Source organism: Delphinapterus leucas, chromosome 10, assembly GCF_059928025.1.
Source record: "Delphinapterus leucas isolate spDelLeu-1000000601 "Yukka" chromosome 10, BTC_Dleu_Yukka2, whole genome shotgun sequence".
Classification (NCBI taxonomy): Eukaryota; Metazoa; Chordata; class Mammalia; order Artiodactyla; family Monodontidae; genus Delphinapterus; species Delphinapterus leucas.
In genome coordinates, this window is record NC_143138.1 from 85,982,090 (window position 1) to 86,001,673 (window position 19,584).

A 19,584-nucleotide genomic window follows, 5' to 3' on the forward strand; every position below is an offset into this window, starting at 1 on the left:
TATTTGTATAAAAATATAAATTTATTATTATAAAAATATAGACATATATTTACAGATAAATACAGAAATAAATCCATAAGCTTGTATGCCTGAGTTAGTATACATACATATATTTCCCAGGTCTGTCCATTGAGAAAGGCTAGAAGTAGTGATACCCCAGGAGCAATGAGCACACCTGGTACTCAGATCTTGGTTTCTAAATACCTTTCTCCAATAAAACAAATCAGAAATCTTTGCAGAACTAGTTAATGCTAGGGGTGGGGAGGGAAAAAACAAGATAAACCTGGAGCATCTTGTACCAGAAAATGCTATAAGAAGTGCTTAAAAAAACCCAGATGGGGTGGGGGAAAAGAGACTCATTGAAAAGGCACAGGAGCCAATCTGAAAGAGCTCCCCAATGCCCAAAGTTGAGACATCGTGAGCAAGAAAAGAAATAACAATAGTATTGGATTATAACCCAAAGAAATAACAATAGTATTGGGTTATAACTCATGTATATAAATATGCATGAGTCCATACTGACATATATATACACACATTTACACACATACATGTGTGTGTATATATATTCACATATATATGTGTGTAGATATATATACATCTACACATATAAATATAAGGGGAAGTGACAACTCTTCCTTACAGAAGGTGGGTGGGGCCCAGCAATTAGTGTTTTACATTTTACCAGGTGATGCTAATACCACAACCTAGAGAACTCAACCAGGCAACTTAAATTATTCAAGTGGGTTATGTGTCATTAGGGAGGCTTGGGGACTGTGGCACTTTGAGCACACAGGTCTCAACTGAAAGGGACACAGCCCGATTGCTGTCCCCCAAAAAGCAAGCTCAGGACAGAAAGAGCTTTTGAATTTTCAAGAGAGGCAAAAAAAAATCCAGATCTTTCCCCAGATGGTCATCAGTTTTAAAATTCTAGGTGAGCCAATCAAAGTAGAGCCTCAGGGAACATCAAGGCCACAGGCAGCTCCTATGTGACTCCCATCTTTGGGAAAACTGAGCCACCATGTCGGTTCAGGATGATAGGATTTGTTTCTTTCCTTTTTTTAAAGGAAAGTACTTTTTAAATTTTATTTTATTTATTTATTTTTGGCTGCATTGGGTCTTCATTGCTGTGTGTGGGCTTTCACTAGTTGTGGCGAGCAGGGGCTACTCTTGGTTGCGGTGCGCGGACTTCTCATTGCGGTGGCTTCTCTTGTTGCAGAGCATGGGCTCTAGGCACGCAGGCTTCAGTAGTTGTGGTGTGTGGGCTCAGCAGCTATGGCTCACGGGCTCTAGAGCACAGGCTCAGTAGTTGCGGCATGTGGGCTTAGTTGCTCCGCGGCATGTGGGATCTTCCCGGACCAGGGCTTGAACCCGTGTCCCCTGCACTGGCAGATGGATTCTTAACCACTGCGCCACCAGGGAAGTCCAGGGTTTGTTTCTTAAGTGAGCAGGGTGGAAACAACCAACAGAGACGAAGGGAAGCTTGGAGAGTGCTTTTACGTATTCTTAAATTCCTTCCCAAGCATTAACTAGTCACTCCAAACATCCTGGTGAGGAAAGCTGGTTTGCATTCTGAATTGTTCCTCCATTTGTCAGCAAAAGTCACAATTCAAAATATCAAATAGTCAAACGTCATTATTTAGAAGGTGCTATATTTAGAAGGATTCTTTGTTCCTCCCCAGAAAACTGAGTTCAAACGTTTTACTAGGATATTTTATTCAAGGAGTCTAGTGCCACGGTGACCTCCTATAACCATTGTTATTACTCTCCCTCTGCTGTCATGAAGAAAGCCAGGGCAGAAAGTTCAATTGAGGGTGTCTTGTCTCTTCTGCACCCACCCTCTCCTACTCTTTCTGCTCCCATCAGCCCAGAGCGACATACATTAGAGCCCCTTCCCTTAAGGAAGATGCCATCTAGCTCGTGGAAGACACGTAGTAAATACAAACAAGGTGGTAAGATAAATACCGTAAAAGTAGCTTAGGGCTTCCCTGGCGGCGCAGTGGTTGAGAGTCCGCCTGCCGATGCAGGGGACACAGGGTCGTGCCCCGGTCCGGGAAGATCCCACATGCCGCGGAGCGGCTGGGCCCGTGAGCCATGGCCGCTGAGCCTGCGCGTCCGGAACCTGTGCTCCGCAACGGGAGAGGCCACAACAGTGAGAGGCCCTCGTACCGCAAAAAACAAACAAACAAACAAAAAACCTAGGTTAAAACGCAGAGGAGTGAGCAGGGGGCATCTGGAAAGACAACAGAGAAAAGAGTGGGTTACCCATGTGTCTCACTAGACAGTTGAGATTTCTATATACGGAGCCGGGAGAGCGGAATTGCCTTACAGGTAAAAATTCAGCAGCAGCAAAGGTGTGGAATCTGTAACACCCACAACAGTGGTTCTCAAACTGCTGTGCATGGAAATTATCTGGAGAGCTTAAAAAAGACAAAAGAGAAAAAAAAGTACTGAGGCCAGTTCCCAGTCCCAGACATTGGGATTTAATTGACCTAGAGTACGATTTTGGCATGGGGAGTTTTAAGAGCTTCCCAGGTGACTCTAAGCAGCTATGTTTGGGAACCCTTGACCTGGGATGAGTCTGAAGACAGGAGTCACAGCCAGCCCTGCCAGCCTAAGGCATTTGGGGACCACAATTCACTTATAGCACTGAACTTCCACTGTGGCCAGCGTCCTTATCTTAAAGGAAACCACCTGATTAAGCTAATTCCCCAAAAGGGGCTAAAATACTCTTCTTCACTGTGATCTTTAGACCTCGTGCATCAGGATCACCTGGGGGTGATTAATACAAGGACTGAGGGAGGGGGAGGTTAATACAAGGGTTCCTGGAGCCCACTTCAAACCTGCTAAAGCAGAGTGTTGCTGAGGGACTGTGGAAACAGGCTTTTTTAGAAGCTCACCACCTGATTAATGATATGCAGGGAGGTTTCGACTCCCTCCATGGGGATTTCCAATGGTTACCTATCCTGGGACTGTTTCCATTTTAAAAGGGAACATTTAAAGAGGGCAAGAGATAAAACAAAGGAACAAATTAGGACATATAGCCTTAAAAAGATTCCTAAAAGTCACGGAATTTAATTTCCACAGGTGAAAACAGTCATAGAATGGTCAGCTGAGATGCCTCAGAGCTCAGGAAGGTAAGGTCTTGCTTCCTGGCAAAGACCTGGGCATCAGTCATAGCTGGTTGTAAAATCCCAGCACCACGCCTACCAGCGTGTCACTTTGCGCAGGTTCCGGAGTAACCGACATGCAGTCCTTAGCAGTAGGAATGGCACACATCTTAAAGGGTTGCTGAGGGTGGTACAAGAGAACACGTGCTTCACTTTGTATGACAGACTCTAGGACCTAGGGGCAGGACAGGAATAAAGACGCAGACATAGAGAATGGACTTGAGGACACGGGGAGGGGGAAGGGTAAGCTGGGATGAAGTGAGAGAGTGGCATGGACATATATACACTATCAAATGTAAAACAGATGGCTAGTGGGAAGCAGCCGCATAGCACAGGGAGATCAGCTTGGTGCTTTGTGTCCACCTAGGGGGGTGGGATAGGGAGGGTGGGAGGGAGACGCAAGAGGGAGGAGATATGGGGATATATGTATACATACAGCTGATTCACTTTGTTGTACAGCAGAAACTAACACAACAGTGTAAGGCAATTATACTCCAGTAAAGATGTTAAAAAAAAAAAAAAGAATAGGTGCACAGCACTTAGCCCTGGGCTGAGCACAGTGTAGTAAATGCTCAACAAAGCGTTTGGAAGTTAGCAGAGCTCGCTTCAAGACCCAGGAATCCTGACTTCCTGTGGGGGGCCTCTCCAGGTTTCAACTGAAGGAATTCTAGGTCTTGGAGCTCTCACGTGGAGGAACATTTGAAGTCCGGATTTTCTCAGTGTCTTTCAAATCATTCCGCTTAGGCTGCCTAACCCACCCACGGCTGAAATCAGGTCTGCCTTCAATTCACTAAAAAATGGCGATCATTTTTTCAAGTCAGAACAGGAAAGCAACAACAGAAGAATCGCCTCCCCAGGCAGGGACATTCTCATGAAAATGAGCGGGGTTTCTCAACCTGGGCGCGATTGACTTTTGGGGCAGGGAACTGTCCTATGCATTGTAGGAAGTTTAGCAGTATCCCGGGCCTCTGCCTACTAGATGCCAGTGGAACCCATCACTCCCCAGTCAAGACAGCCAAAAATGTCCCCAGACTTGGCCCAATGTCCCCTGGGAGGCAAAACTGCCCGCCCTGGGATGAGAATTGCTACTCCAGGTACCCTCAGGGCAGAAGGCAGGACTCCCTCTGGGTCACCAACATTCCTCTCCTTGCCACCGCTATTTATCTGAGAACTTCCCCCACAAGGAAAAGCAGACATCAGTCTTATTTCTCTGGGTAACTGAGTAACCAAATCATTTTCTTTTCAAAACAGAGGGGGCTCAAGAGGAGGCTGTTTGTAACTCAAAGAGAGCTCCAGGTAGGCTCCACGGCCATGCTAAGTCACCACCGACCTCCTTCTAGTTTCTGACAAAGCTGTTGGCAGCAAACCTCATCCCATCGTGATTAAGCGGACTTTAATTAATAGAGTCCACGACTCCATAAACAATGTCAGATGTGTGGTCAGCCACCTAGCTCTCAGTCTAAAAACAAAACGTAGTAAAGGAAGCGACAACAAATAGAATCTGAACTCCAGGTTACCGCGTCTCATAAGATGGCGCATGGGATTTAAATTAGGCAGAAGCTTCATCTGGATGTTCTAATTAAAATTCACCTTCTGGGAAGTCCAGGGGCATTTGCATCTCATGTGTAGGAAGCTACGGAATGAACCATTTTATTATGTGGAGGGGCCAGTGCCTGTCACTAAGTCCTCCTTCCCAGTACTAATTCATCCACTGTCTCCATGGCTCCTGAACTCATGTAGCCCAGCTTGTGGTTTTAATGGTCAATGTCTGAATGATTACTAGATTCATTGAACAGTTTGGAAAAACAAGTATTCATTTCCCAGACTTTGGCTAACCTTGGCATCCTGATAGTTTTACATCTAACGTGGCTCTAAGGATTCATTCTGACTATAGAGGAACCTTCTTATGAGAAGCAGAAGTGGGCATCTGCCAGGGCCCCTCCCTCACACACATAAGCCTGATGTCAATTTCATTCAATCAGTCACACAACAGATATTCACTGCTTGCTATACTGTGTACCAGGCACTACATGAGACATTGGGGAAGAGGAGTAAACAAATGCTGAAAATCCTTGCCCTCGTGGAGCTTACATTCCAGTGACTTTATCCATGAATGATGTGTAATTTTTCAATTGAACATTTTTTTAGAAGAAACTAAAAGTGGTAGCTACCAATATAAACTGACCAAGTCAGCAAAGAGGATGTCTTCTGTTAGAGTTATTATTTAAACCATAAGAAAACGCCAAATAAAGCTGTAGGTTTTGAAGCAGGGGGTAAAAATAGAGAAATCAACGAATAATAATGGTAAGATGGTCATTAAGAACCTACCACAAAGGAACCTGAAGGTTGATTTACCAACAGTGGAAAGATCGGGCCACTCTATATATGTATCTGGGGTCCCAGCTTAGCTTAGAAGAAGGATACATGTCCTAAAAAGAGTCAAAAAACCAAATGACACCAAAATTTTTGTTTTGGGGTGGGGAGAGAGAGAGAGAGAGAGAGAGAGAGAGAGAGAGAGAGAGAGAGAGAGAGAGGGAGAGAGAGAGAGAATGAGAGAGCGAGAACTCATCCGTTAGTTCCAAGTAAGCTGTAGCATTCCACTGGAAAGAGTTCGGGGCCCGGGGAGAAATGGCGGAGGGAAGATTGTGATTCTGGCGTACCTACAAGACTCCAATTGGCACAGCACAGCCAGTCTCTCCTCCAGGCAACAGAAAATAGCCTCCTCTGGATGCTTGTCTTAGGACACAGAACAGCAGAAGGTAGAAGAGGCCAATGAAATCTTTCATCCCTCCAGCAGGTGCCGGGGAAGCATGAATCTTATGCTCCAGGGGAACACACTGTGCATTTTCTGGGTCAGTATTCAGAAGTTAGAGTTCTGGAGAAGAGATGATAATGGTCTGTACAATTTATATTGTCATCCCCAAGGAAGCAGAAACGTGTGTGCTCCGTAAGAATCAAGCATGGCTGGCCTGTGTGCCCACTGGATCTCTGTGCTGGCTGAAAAGTCACATGTCTCTGAATGTTTGGAAGTATATTACCCAGTTGTTTGTTTGTTGCTCTGCTCCCTATAAACAGTTTGGTCTCCTTCTGGGGAAGAGAAATCATGTGAGCAGAGCAAACACACACACACACACTCTCAAAAATGCTCTGCTCCAGTATCCAATAAAGCCAGATTTTTCTAGGGCAAAGAGAATCTTAAAGTGGAAGACCCTGGCTTCTCGCACAGTTCTATCTCATCATGAGCACAATGATGTATTTTTAAAAATTAAAACAGCTCTTAGGGAAGTGTCCATGTTAAAACTAACTTTTCTGGTTTATCACGAAAGAAAATATAGTTGAGATCTCCATCCTGTCTCATGTCCTTACAAATTCTTCTCTCTGAAATTCACCTATGTCAGGATTGCTTTATTTAGGATAGTATTACTTTATGCCCATTTTATGTATTGATGGGTCAATTATTCCACGCCTTTTATGATGCGGTAGGAGCTGGAGCCTTCAACCTGCCTGGCATGATCTCCTTCCTCAAGCTCTTTGCACGGCTAGATCTTTCTAGCCTTTGGGTCTCAGTTGAAATGTCACCTCCTCAGAGAAACCTTCCCTGACCTCTTCCAGAGAGAACCCTCTCCCTCCTCCCAAAATTATTATGTACAATTCTGACTTGTTTCTTGATTTATTTACATCTGTCTCCCTCCTTAGAAATAAGCTCCATGAAGACAGAGATCTGTTTTGCGCACTACAAATTCCTCAGTGGCATCGAGTGGGCACTTAAATATTTGAATGAATGAATGACCAAACGAATCAATGATCAAGTGACAAGATCACCCTGTCATCGGAAGACCCCAGCTCTTTTGGCCTTTCCTTCCTCCACTGTAAAATAAAGATAATGACACCCAACTCAGAAATGAGAGATTCAGATAGAAATGAATTTTCCCTTTACAGGAACTCCAAAGACAAGAATGTGGATGTGCTGACCCAGAGCTCACAGACGCCCCGGAGAGACCTGGGAGGGAGTCCCTTGAGGGGGAGCCACCCACCCTTGGGATCTCCACCCACCTGGGATTCCACCAGTGCCCAATCCTACATGTCAGACCTAAGTAAAACCCTGGGCCTCTGGTGACCTTTAGGTCTCCTAGCTCGACATACATGTTTACATGTGTTCTTTTAGATTTAGTTTCCCCCAGATCCCAGAATCACCAAGACCTCTCAATTGTAAGAGCAGACACACGGGAACCTTTCAAAGTTATTGAAAATTGGAAACGTATGCCATCGTGAATAAAGCCAGGCAAGTATCCTATTCAGGGCTGAAACCCATGATGGAGAACTATAAACTAGTGCAAATGAACACACACACACGCCTGAATTTATGCTTCAGATGAATGCAGCGCACGTGAAAGTAGTCACCGTGAGGATCTGCACTTATTCCAACAATGATTCCATTCATCAAACCCCATTTGGATTTCCCTTTTTGGAATTTCCATGAGAAAACAAGACATTGGTTAAAACATTGCCTCTTACGGTAAATTTTATCCATGTGGCTGTGTTTGATTTTTGAAAATGACCTAACAGAAATTCAGACCATGCCTTGGGGGGCAATCAAGCAGGTAATTCCTGGCTTTTTGCTGAAATAATGAAGCCTGGTTTTCTTGTCTGGTTCAGAAAGTAGCTTTAAAGGCGATAATCAAAAGTGAAATTCAAGTGAAGAGGTTTCACTGGTAGCATCTTTGAACCAGCATGTAATTTCCTAGGGTTGGAAATCTTGAAGGACAACATTCTTTTGGATCTATAACATGTAATATGTTTATTTTAAATTCCATATGATTACTTACAGAACAACCTGAAACGGGAAGAGCAGCTTACAAATATGTAAAGCCTCCACTTCTAAACAGCTATGTGTTATATTAAGGGGCTGTATGTTGCTATTCTGGTATCCAACATGAAAAATTCAAATGTAATTCCTGCTGCTCTTCAATCAGTCATAACCAAGATCAAATAAATAGGAGCTAAACTGCTGTAAACATAATCGCTTGTTTTATAGAAGTCACAGGACTGCATAATTATAACTTTGTTTTCTTCTTATTAAAAGAAATAATGAATGCTCAAAGCAGAAAATTTGGAAAACATGAAGTATAAAGTAACAAACACCCATAATCCTATCATCTATAAATAATCAAGGTAAACACCTGGGTATATATCCTTCCAGATCTTTCTCTAGCATGTGTGTTTTTGTGTGTACTGTAGACAAAAAGCCTAGCATGGGTGACGTATTCTGCCACCTAGGAGCTTTGGGACCTTGAGTAAGGTAGTCTGTGCCTCTGTTCCATCATCTGTAAAATGGCAATAATAATGCTTGCCTTGTGCATCGTAACAATTAAATGACAGGAGGAACATTAAGTTCACAGCCTACCATCTAACACATAGTAGGTACTCAAATTAATTATACCCATACTATTATCATTATATAATTTAGAATATAGCTGTTATCACTGAAAAGTATCTTGTCAACATTTTCCTTGACACTACTTTAAATTCTATTGCAAAAAACATAATTAAAACTTGGAGCTAATTAATCTGTTATTCAAAACTGTGCCCAGGTTGATAAATAGAAAAAGTTGTAGCCTGAAACAAAGCCAGAGATGTCAAAGCCACTGGTAAAAATCAAAAAAAAAGAGTCCCTCGAGCTTAGTGTCAAAACCAACAGAATTAGCACCGCTGACAATGGATTCAGGCACAAATATATTAACATCAAAAAAAAAAAAAAACAACTATAGCCCCTATGGAAAACAGTATGGAGTTTCCTCAAAAAATTAAAAGAACTACTATAAAATCCAGCAATTCCACTTCTGGGTATACATCCAAAAGAAACAGAATCACTATCTCTGAGAGATATCTGCACCCATATGTTCATTGCAGCATTATTTACAATAGCCAAGACATAGAAACAACTTTAGTGTCCATCAACAGAGGAATGAGTAAAGAAAATATAGTATACACACACACAGACACACAGGCAGACACACACAGTGGAATATTATTCAACCTAAAAAAGGAAAGAAATCCTGCTATTAGTGACAACATGGATGAATCTTGAGGGCATTATGCTAAGTGAACGAAGTCAAACAAAGAAAGATAAACACTATCATCTCACTTATATGTGGGATCGAAAAGAAAACCAAACTCATAGAAACAGAGAACAGATGGGTGGTTTCCAGGGGTGGGAGAAATGGGTGAAGGTGGTCAAAGTGTACAAACTTCCAGTTATAAGCTGAGTAAGTTCTAGGGAGGTAATACACAGCAGGGTGACTACAGTTAACGATACAGTATTGTATATTTTAAAGTAGCGAGGAGAGTAGATTTTGAAAGATGTCACCACACACACACACAAATTGTAACTATGTGAAGTGATAAATGCGTTAGCTAATCTTTATATGGTAATCATTTTGCAATATATGCATACATAAAATAACTACATTGTATACCTTAAACTTACACAATGTTGTATGTCAATCATGTCAATAAAGCTGGACAAAATATAAACACATGCACACACTCGCACACACAAAGTCTACAGGTGAACTCACGTCTAGTCCAGTGGTTCTTAACCAGGACAATTTTGCCCCCAAGGGACATCTGTCAATGTCTAGAGACATTTGTCACAATTTGGGGGGGCGGGGTTACTGGCATCTAGTGCGTAAAGGTCAGGGATGCTGAACATTATCCTGCAATGCACAGGATAGCCGCTATAACAAATAAGTATCTGGCCATTTAAATATCAGTAATGCTGAAGTTGAGAAACCCTGCCTAGTCCTAGCTAGCTTTGCAATCATAAACAAGTCACAGTCCCTAAGAATGGTAATGGTGATGACAGTTCACATTTATTGAGCACTGCTGCCAACCCAGTGCTAAATGCTTCATGGGAACTATTTTGGTTTAACCTTACCAAAAGGTCTATGATGTAGCCTCTATTATCATCCACACTATTGGCAAGGCAACAGGCTCATGAGGATGAAGAGCTTTGCCCCAAATCACACAGCCAGCAAGTGGTGTGGCTCACATCATTTCACTCTCGAGCCTTTGTCCTTAAACTCCAATGCTCTTCAGCCTTGCTTGGAACTTCCCCGTGTTGCCAGGTGTTTATAAAGGTATATTATGATCTGCTGATAGAGATTCCATCTCATATGCCAACTGCATTGGCATTTTAGCAGAAGTCCTGGGATACCATGTTGAAAGACCATGTGGCCATGGATGACTCAACAGAAAGAGAGCCATGATCGATTATTGATGTCTGTTATGGAAGTGGGAGGGAAGAGTAGTGGTATTCATGCCACATATTTGATATCTTGGGACTAGATGATATTATTTAAGATCTTCCCAAGAGTCAGTCACCTATGTTCCTATGTTTTCTACCCCTCCCCTGCCATGAACAGCCTTAATTCTTGGCCAAGACCCATTTGCAGAGCTGTGTACATCAAAGAGAACTGAGGACTAAGTAGCCTATGGCAAGGGCCTTATTGAATACACAGTTTTCCCTGGTTGCAGGGAAACTGCTGAAAACTCTCAGGTCCTAGCCTACATAAGACAGAAAACATCAAAGTTCATGAAAATCACAGCACACCTCCACCCAGAGTCAAAGCCAAGAATAAACAACTTTGGGGGTTGGACTGATTTCATAAAATACTCTGAGTGACTGAAGTAAAAAACAGCAATGACTACACACTTTAGAGAGGCCAAATAATAATCTACTACATTTTTTTAAAAGTATGCAATGTTTAGCAAACTGATATCACTGGGGGAAAAAAAAAGAAGAGGAATCACACAAACTTTACTAAACAAAGTCATATACCAACAAACATCTAAACCACTGTAACCAAGAGGAGGAATTGAAGCTCGTTTTTAGTTACAAAGAGTTGAAGGATGGGGTGGGAAATAAACAAAAATTCAAGAGTTAAATCATTAAGAAGATACTCTGAACTATTTTCCCACAAGTAATTTCTTTTAAAAAAAAAAAAAAAAGGAAAGAAAGAAAAACTATACTCTGTGTTAAAAAAAAAAAAAAAGCCAATGTCCTGCATTACTGTCCAAATAAAACCTCTCTCCAAGCGGTCAACCAAAAAACTGAAATTCCATTGTCATAACATTATTTCTGTGGGGTACCACTTCAGAATACCGTTATAAAAAAAACAGTGGGGTAATTAATTTAGGACTCTTTAAAGAAGAGGGAAAAAAATTAACAAAATAAAACCCACTCAGAAAGAAAGTACAAGAAAACCTGGATTTAAATCCTTGAAGTGTGTTGTTTCAAAGCCTTCCTGTTTACTAACAACAGCAACATACGTGCGCGCGCACACACACGCACACCGCCCACATCAAGTTTTCCAGGAAGTTAGATATTTAAATAAAACAACATTTGGACTCCTTTAGTCAAAAGAATGTAATTTCTTCCTAAACTACCTCTATCACTGATGGATGAACTGGTGTAGTTTTTATTACAGGAGTGGAAAACTGATGCTGAAGGATCACATTTCTATCTGCCTAAAAGATTCTGAGACATATGGACATAAAACAATATCTAACACATAATTTTTTCTCATGAAACAAGCTAATTTTCAAATCAAATCATCTTACAAGCAAAATAATCCATCTCTGTAACACAAAAGCAAATAAGTACTGAAAACTCTACTTCAGGTGAATTTTGCTAACGTCGAGCTTAAGGCAACTCGGCAAGAAATGACAACATATACTACATTATTTACAATTGCCACATCTTAGCTTTGTCTACAAGCACCAAAACATTGTGATGAAAAGTCAAAGTCAGTAATTGCTCAGATATTATGTCTAGTCACCAACAGCTGGAATTTCCTCAACACCGGCTCTCTCGCTAAGCAGTTTTAGAATTTCCCTAAGAGGGTTTTTCCCACACTTCCCTCTGTGGGCTCACACTCCCCTCCTTGCTACAATTTGACGTGCGCAGCCACACGTGGTAACTGACTTCTGTTGGGCTGTCCTTGGCCTCACATGTTGACTGCTAATGGTGTACGTGGATAGAACCAAATTCTTATCTCTAGGAATGTTCATTTTTTTCTTTTTTTTAAAATTGAAGTCTAATTGATTTACAGTGTTGCATTAATTTCTGCTATACAGCAATGTGATTCAGTTATACATATACGTATTTTTTTTAATATTCTTTTCCATTATGGTTTATCAAAGGATACTGAATATACTTCTCTGTGCTATACAGTAGGACCTTGATGTTTATGCATTCCGTATATAATAGCTTACATCTGCTAACCTCAACCTCCCAGTCTGGAAATGTTCTTAATTGCAAAATATTTTTTTTCCGTTCAAAGACTATGACTCTCCCATGAGGAAGAGCTAAGGAAGATAAATCACCTGGGTATCCATACTCCTTCCTTTCCCTCCAAGTGCTCCTCCCATCTTAACCTAGAGAAATGGCTTCACTTGTAAGTAAAGGCTGCTCCTCCCTCAAGTCCCATATCTTTCACAGCCAGAGTTAGAATTCTCCAAATTCCCTTCCACCTCTTCCCAAGCCTTCCTCAATAATTCATCCTTGTTTGGAGTCTCCACCCACAAGGAAGCCATCTCCCATCCTCCCAGGCCCAGGGAGTGACAGGACAGCTTGGTTATGACAGGCTGCATTCATAGTCACACTGCCCTGGATCTAACACTGGGTCAGCCAATGATGACTTGTGTGACCTCAGGGAGGTTACTTCCTCCCTCCCAGTCTTTAGTTTCCACATCTGTAGACTGGATGCAACGACAGTACATTAGGCTGCTTAGAGTAATACCACATACTGGGTGGCTGAAACAAAAGACATTTGTTTTCTCACAGTTTTGGAGGCCAGAAGTCCAAGATCAAGGTGCCAGCAGGGTTGGTTTCTGGTGAGACTCTCTTTCTGACTTGCAGATGGCCACCTCCCCACTGTATCCTCACATAGTCTTTCCTCTACATGTGGTGAGAGGAGGATCTCTGCTTTCTCTTCCTCTTCGTATAAGGACACCAGCCCTATAAGACTAGGGCCCCACCCTTATGACCTCATTTTACCTTAATTACCTCCTGAAAGGACCATATCTTCAAATACAGTCAAATTGGGGATTAGGACTTCAGTATAGGAATTTTAGGGGCACACAATTTAGTCTATAACCAAGAGTATCCTTGCCTCCTAGAGTTATTTAAGGAATGTGCTAGTTCGGATCCCCTGAGAAGCAGAGGCCAAGATGGTACCAGTGACTGACTGGGGAAACGACGTGTGAGGGAAACTGAGGGGCTAAAGGAGACCAAAAGAGCTGTCAGACTAGAAGGCAGGTCTGACTGACACTGTGGGGGGCAAAAGGGAAAGAAGGGACCTGGAGTAGGGAAAGTCTTAGATGATGGTACAGTTCTAAGGAAGTTTCAGCAAGGTCAATGAAAAGCCCTGGAGCCAAAGCCATTTGCGTCTCATAGCAAGGGGCCTGTATCAGTGTTCCTGCTGCACTGGGTCACTGGTTGGGAAAAGTCTGTGGGAAGTGCAGCACACACAGTGGACCAGAGGGCAGGAGGTGAGACGGTTATTCAATTACGCTTCCCTAGGTTGGGGATCTGCGAGAAGCTTCTTCATGGCCACCACCAGGCTTAAATGCAATAACGCATAGGAAGCTCTCATCTGCATCTCAGAGAAAGAGCTCTATAAGGTAGTAGTGGTAAAGATGATGACAACGATGATATTACTCTCCCGGTTTCACTGAGGTTCTTGGAATGTGACGCGCAGTTTTCATCCACTCGTGTGCTGTCATCGTGCTCTGAAGCTGCAAATCCCCTACTGGTGAGCTAACCTAGCAGATCCTCGTTCTCCTGTACACAAATGACCTCTTCCGACACTTCTTCCAACACCTACAGGGCAATAACCTCTATGTTATCATCACCCAGAGAATAACGATAAGCCCTATGATCACCCCAGCTTAATCTCTGCAGAACTATACCAGGCCACTGATGGAGGAAGGGGGAACTGAGGCAGAGCCTGGCAGACTCCCTGAGTTGAGGGCACAGAGGTGGAAGTCCAGGAAGGTGAAGGTAGTTAAGGTACTAGAGGAGAGAGCTACGTGGAGAGCGTACTCCAGAGAAGGATTATTCAGCTGAGAACTGATCTTACAGGCATATGAAGAAATTACCCAAAACCTGGGGGAGAGAACCACTCAAAAGGATTAGAAGGAACAATTCCTAGAGCTCACAATCCAGCAGAAATAATGGGGGATTCCTGTTAGCCAGAGTGGAAAACCTCGTAATTCACAGGGCATCAAGTGGACTACTACTCAGAAGAGTCCTTCCTCAAGAATGGGGGAGCAAGTAGCCCTAACTAAATGCTGATCTGTTCCCACCCAACGAAGATTAAAAGTAAGGCCCATAAAGGATAAACTGTTTCCAGTTAAGTTATACCTGTTTCAGAACGAAGTGCAAGAATGTTTATAGGAATACAAAAATATCCAGCACCCAACAAGGTAAAATTCAAAATGTCGGGCTTCCCTGGTGGCGCAGTGGTTGAGAGTCCGCCTGCCGATGCGGGGGACGCCGGTTCGTGCCCCGGTCCGGGAAGATCCCACATGCCGCGGAGCGGCTGCGCCCATGAGCCATGGCCGCTGAGCCTGCGTGTCTGGAGCCTGGGCTCCGCGACGGGAGAGGCCACAACAGTGAGAGGCCCGCGTACCACGAGAAAACAAAAAAATAAAATTCAAAATGTCTGGTATCCTATCAGAAATTACCAGGTATGTAAAGAAGTAGGAAAATATGATCCATAATGAGAAAAGTCAATCAAAACCAACCCAGAACTGATACAACAACTGATAATGTTGGGATCATCAGGCAAAGACATTAAAAGTTATTGTAACTGTGTCCCAAGGGCAATTAGAAAATATTTTGAATCGCATAAAAATAAAGTGCAACACATCAAAATGTGTAGGATACAGCTAAAGCAGTGCTTTAGATGGAAATTTACAGCATGAAATGCTTTTAGAAAGAAAGGCCTCAAATCAATAATTGAAGCCTCCAATTTAAGAAACAACAAAAATAAGAGCAAATAATCCCAAATCAAGCAGAAGAAATAAATGCAATAATTAATAAAAACAAAAGTAATAGAAAAAAAATCAATGAAACAAAAAGCAGGTTCTTTGAAAAGATCAGTAAAATTGATAAACCACTGGCCAGACTGATTTAAAAAAAAAAATCAGAAAAAAGACACAAATTACCAACATCAAGAATGGAAGAGATGTCACTACAGACCCCACAGATATTTAAATGATAATAAGGAAAATTATGAACGACTGTATGCACATAAATTCAAAAACTTAGAAGTAGTGGACCAATTTCTTAAAAGCAACAAACTATCAAAATTTACCCAAGAAGGTAGAAATAAACTGAGTAATCTTATTTACTTTTAGAAATTGAATTCATGATTTAAAATCTCTCTTCCCTGAAAAAAAACAAACAAGCAAACAGACAAAAATCTCTTCCAGTCAGATTGTTTCAATAACAAATTCTACCAAACATTTACAGATGAAATGAAACTAATTCTAAACAATCTTTTCCAAAAAACAGAAGAGCATCTTTTCCAAAAATACTTCCCAACCGTTTATTTGAGGCCGTCATTACTCTAATACCAAAACCAAAAAAAGACAGTACACATAAGAGAATTACAGACCAATATCTCTCAGGAATATAGCTGCAAAATTCTCAACAAAATATTCACAAATCAAATTCAGCAATGCATAATAAGAATTGTATATTGCAACCAAATGGGTTTATCCCAAGAATATAAGCCTGTTTAAGAGTCAAACAACAATCAATGTAATTTAGCATAACAAAGGTCTACAGAAGAAACCTACATGATTATATAATTGATGCAGGAATATCTGATAGAATTCAGTATTTATTCATGATAAAACAACAACGACAACAAATTAGTAATAGAATGGAACTTCATCAACCTGATAAAGGATATATTTAGTCTGGTAACAGACTGAATGTTTTCCCCCTAAGAATGGGAACAAGGTGAAGATGTTTTACCACTCCTGTTCAACACCATACTAGAAGTGCTAAATACTGAAATAAAGCAAGAAGTAGAAATAAAAGACATCCAGATCAGAAGGTAAGAAATAAAGCTGTGCATATTCACAGATGATATGATCATAGAAAATCCCAAGAAATTAACAACAACCCAAAAAAACCCTCTTAGAATAAGTGAGTTTGGTATGATCATAGGATTCAAGGTCAACGTACAAAAATCAATTGTATTTCTATAAACTATTAATGAACAATTGGAATCCAAAAATTTTAATCCCATTTTACAATTACTCAAAAATGCTCAGTTGTAAATCTAGTAAAACATGTATAGCATATATATGTGATAACCCCAAAATTCTGATCAAAGAAATCATAGAAACTGTAAGTAAAGAGACATACCATGTTGATGAATTGGAATACTAAATATTGTCAATATGTCAATTCTCCACAAATTGATCTATAAATGTAATACAATTCCAATCAAAATCCCAGCAGGATTTTTTTTATAGACAGGTGATTCTAAAATTTATATAAAAAGGCAAAAGACTTAAATAGCAAAAGCAATTTTGAAAAATAGAATAAAGTTGGAAGACTCACTACTAATTTCAAGACTTATTACAATACTACAACATTTGAGACAGTTTTGTATTGGCAGGGGGATACAGACACTGATCAGTAGAAGAGAATATAACCCAGAAATAGACATAGTCCGTTCATTTTTTTCCAATTCATTTTTGAAAAGGTACAAAGGTAATTCACTGGAGAAAAGATAGTCTTTTCAACAACTGATGTTGGAAGAAACAGATGTATATATGTGGAAAAAGAAAAAAAACCTCAAACCTCACACCTTATACAAAAATTAATTTTAAGTGGATCATAAGTCTAAATGTAAAATTATAAATTTAGAAAAACAGAGGAGAGAATCTTTGAGGCCTTGTGTTAGGTAGCATTCTTAGCTATGACACCAAAAACCCAAGCCATATAAGAAAAATTGATAAATTGTCCTTGATCAAAATTTAAAACTTCTGCTACGCAAGATACATGAAAAGTAAAGCTACTACCTGGGAAAAAATATTTGGAACCCATATAGCCAATGAAAGACAAGTAGACAAAATATATAACGTCTCTGAAAAATCAACAGAAGGAACACAAATTTTAAATTTTAAAATGCAATCTTAAAGTGAACAAAAGATTTGAACAGGTACTTCACAAAGAAGATGTTTGGATGGCAAAAATAAGACCATGAATAGATGCTCAACATCACTGGCAATTAGAGAAATGCAAATTAAAACCACAATGAGATATCACTACACACCTGTTAGAATGGGGAAAAAACTGTCAGTACCAACTGCTGGCAAGAACATGGAGCAACTGGAACTCTCATGCATTGATGGTGGGAACGCAAAATGGTACAGCCACTGTGGAAAACAGTTCAGCAGTTTCTTATAAATTTGAAGATACACTTACTCAAATGACCCAGTGATTTCACTCCTGTTTATTTACCCTAGATAAATGAAAACTTATGTTCACATAAAGACCTGTGCAAAAATGTTTATAACTTAATGTCACTGAACTGTACACTTAGTGAAATTTTACTTTATTAAAAATGGTAAAATTTTATTATATGCATATTTTACCTCAACTTTTTTTTTTTTTTTTTTTGCGGTACGCGGGCCTCTCGCTGCCGTGGCCTCTCCTGTCGCGGAGCACAGGCTCCGGACGCGCAGGCTCAGCGGCCACAGCTCACGGGCCCAGCCGCTCCGCGGCATGTGGGATCTTCCCGGACCGGGGCACGAACCCGCGTCCCCCGCATCGGCAGGCGGAGTCTCAACCACTGCGCCACCAGGGAAGCCCTCAACTTTTTAAAATAATGAGAAAAACTACATCTCAGCTGAGAGGAAAAATAAATATGTATGACAGCTCTATTCACAATTCCCCAAAAGTGAAAACAATTCAAATGTCCTTCAAAAGTGAACAGCCAAACTACCTGTGGTACATCCATCCCATACACTACTGCACCACAATAAAAACAAACTATTGATGCACATGATTGGGGTGAACCTTAAAGGCATTATGCTGAAAGAAGCCAACCTCAAAAGGTTACACAACATATGATTATTTTACGTGACATTTTGGAAAAGGCAAAATCACAGGGATGGTGAACAGGTCACTAGTTACCAAGGGTTAGGAGTCAGGGGGAACGTTTGACCACAGAGAGAAAATACAGGAGATTGTTGGGGGTGGTGGAACTGTCTATATCCTGATTGTGGTGAAGGTGGTTACAGGAATGTATACATGTGTTAAAACTCATGGAATGATATAACCCCCCCAGAAGTCAAATGTATGGTTTATGACTATTGAAATGATAATTAGAAAAAAAATAAACCAAACCCATCACGTTCTTAACAGGTACGCCTACTGTCAAAGGAAAACTCTTAACAGCTACGCCTACTGTCAAAGGAAAACAAAAGCAACAGACAGCCCATTCCTCCATCCCTCCCTTCTGTAATGATTTATATAATGCAAATTGATGGCCAACTTTGAGTCCCTGTTCTTTCCTACCATCTCAGCATAGAAGCATCAAGTTCTGTTGATTTTAAAATCAGAAATGTCTTTTGAGGTTCTCTCCTTGCTAAATCCACTATGACTTCCGCAGTTCTGTACTTTCAGAGATGTGGTCTGGATTATTTTTGCAGCTTCCTAAATGGTTTCCCTGCTCCCAATTTCAATTTGTCCACTGAATTGTCACTAGATCTGTGCATGTCAATCTTTTACTTAAAAAAATAAAATCCTCTAACGATTTGCCATCATCTCCACGATACAGTCCAAACTCTGCCCCCATTTTCCTCCTACGGTGACCTCGTCACATCTCCTCCAGTTAGACTTGCCCTTCCTCACTTCCCTGCCTTTTCTCCTGCTGTTCCCTCCTCTTAGCTTTCCTTTTTCATTCGAAAACATCCTTTACATCCTCTTATTCAACTGTCATCTTCCCTGATGCTCCCAGGCAGATTTTTTTCACTGCCCCCAGCCCCTCCCCCTAGTCCCCTGGCTCTTTTTCTATTTTTTTTCTGGGGGAAAATTCAGCATCTTGTGGCACTGTTATGTTCCAGCCTGTTTCCCACAGTCAGCTGTTTGAAGACAAGAACTAGGTCTCGCCTATTTCCAATGCCAAATGTTGGCCTGGCACTTAGAAGGGCTGAAATCACATTGGTTGAAATAAAATTAGAATAAACTTAATAAAATATCAGCTTAACGTTTTTCACTCCATGGTCCTGCTGTGCTATAGAAACAGCTTCAGTCATGAGAGTGTGTGTGTGTGTGTGTGTGTGTGTGTGTGTGTGTGTGTATTTTTTATTACCGGTTTGT

The 19,584-nt window shown here is 41.1% G+C and overlaps 1 protein-coding gene across 3 annotated transcripts in view; it reads right to left on the reverse strand.

The window, feature by feature from the left end:
• Nucleotides 1-19,584, reverse strand: part of EIF4E3 (eukaryotic translation initiation factor 4E family member 3) — a 320,442-nt gene that overhangs the window by 194,168 nt on the left and 106,690 nt on the right. The window contains exon 7 of one of the 3 annotated variants that reach the window (XR_016394486.1): nt 1-19,584. This exon is cut by the window's right edge and continues 69,837 nt beyond it. The exons of the other annotated variants lie outside the window; for them this stretch is intronic. The gene's annotated coding sequence lies outside the window, so the exon portion shown is untranslated. 3 annotated transcript variants of the gene reach the window in all.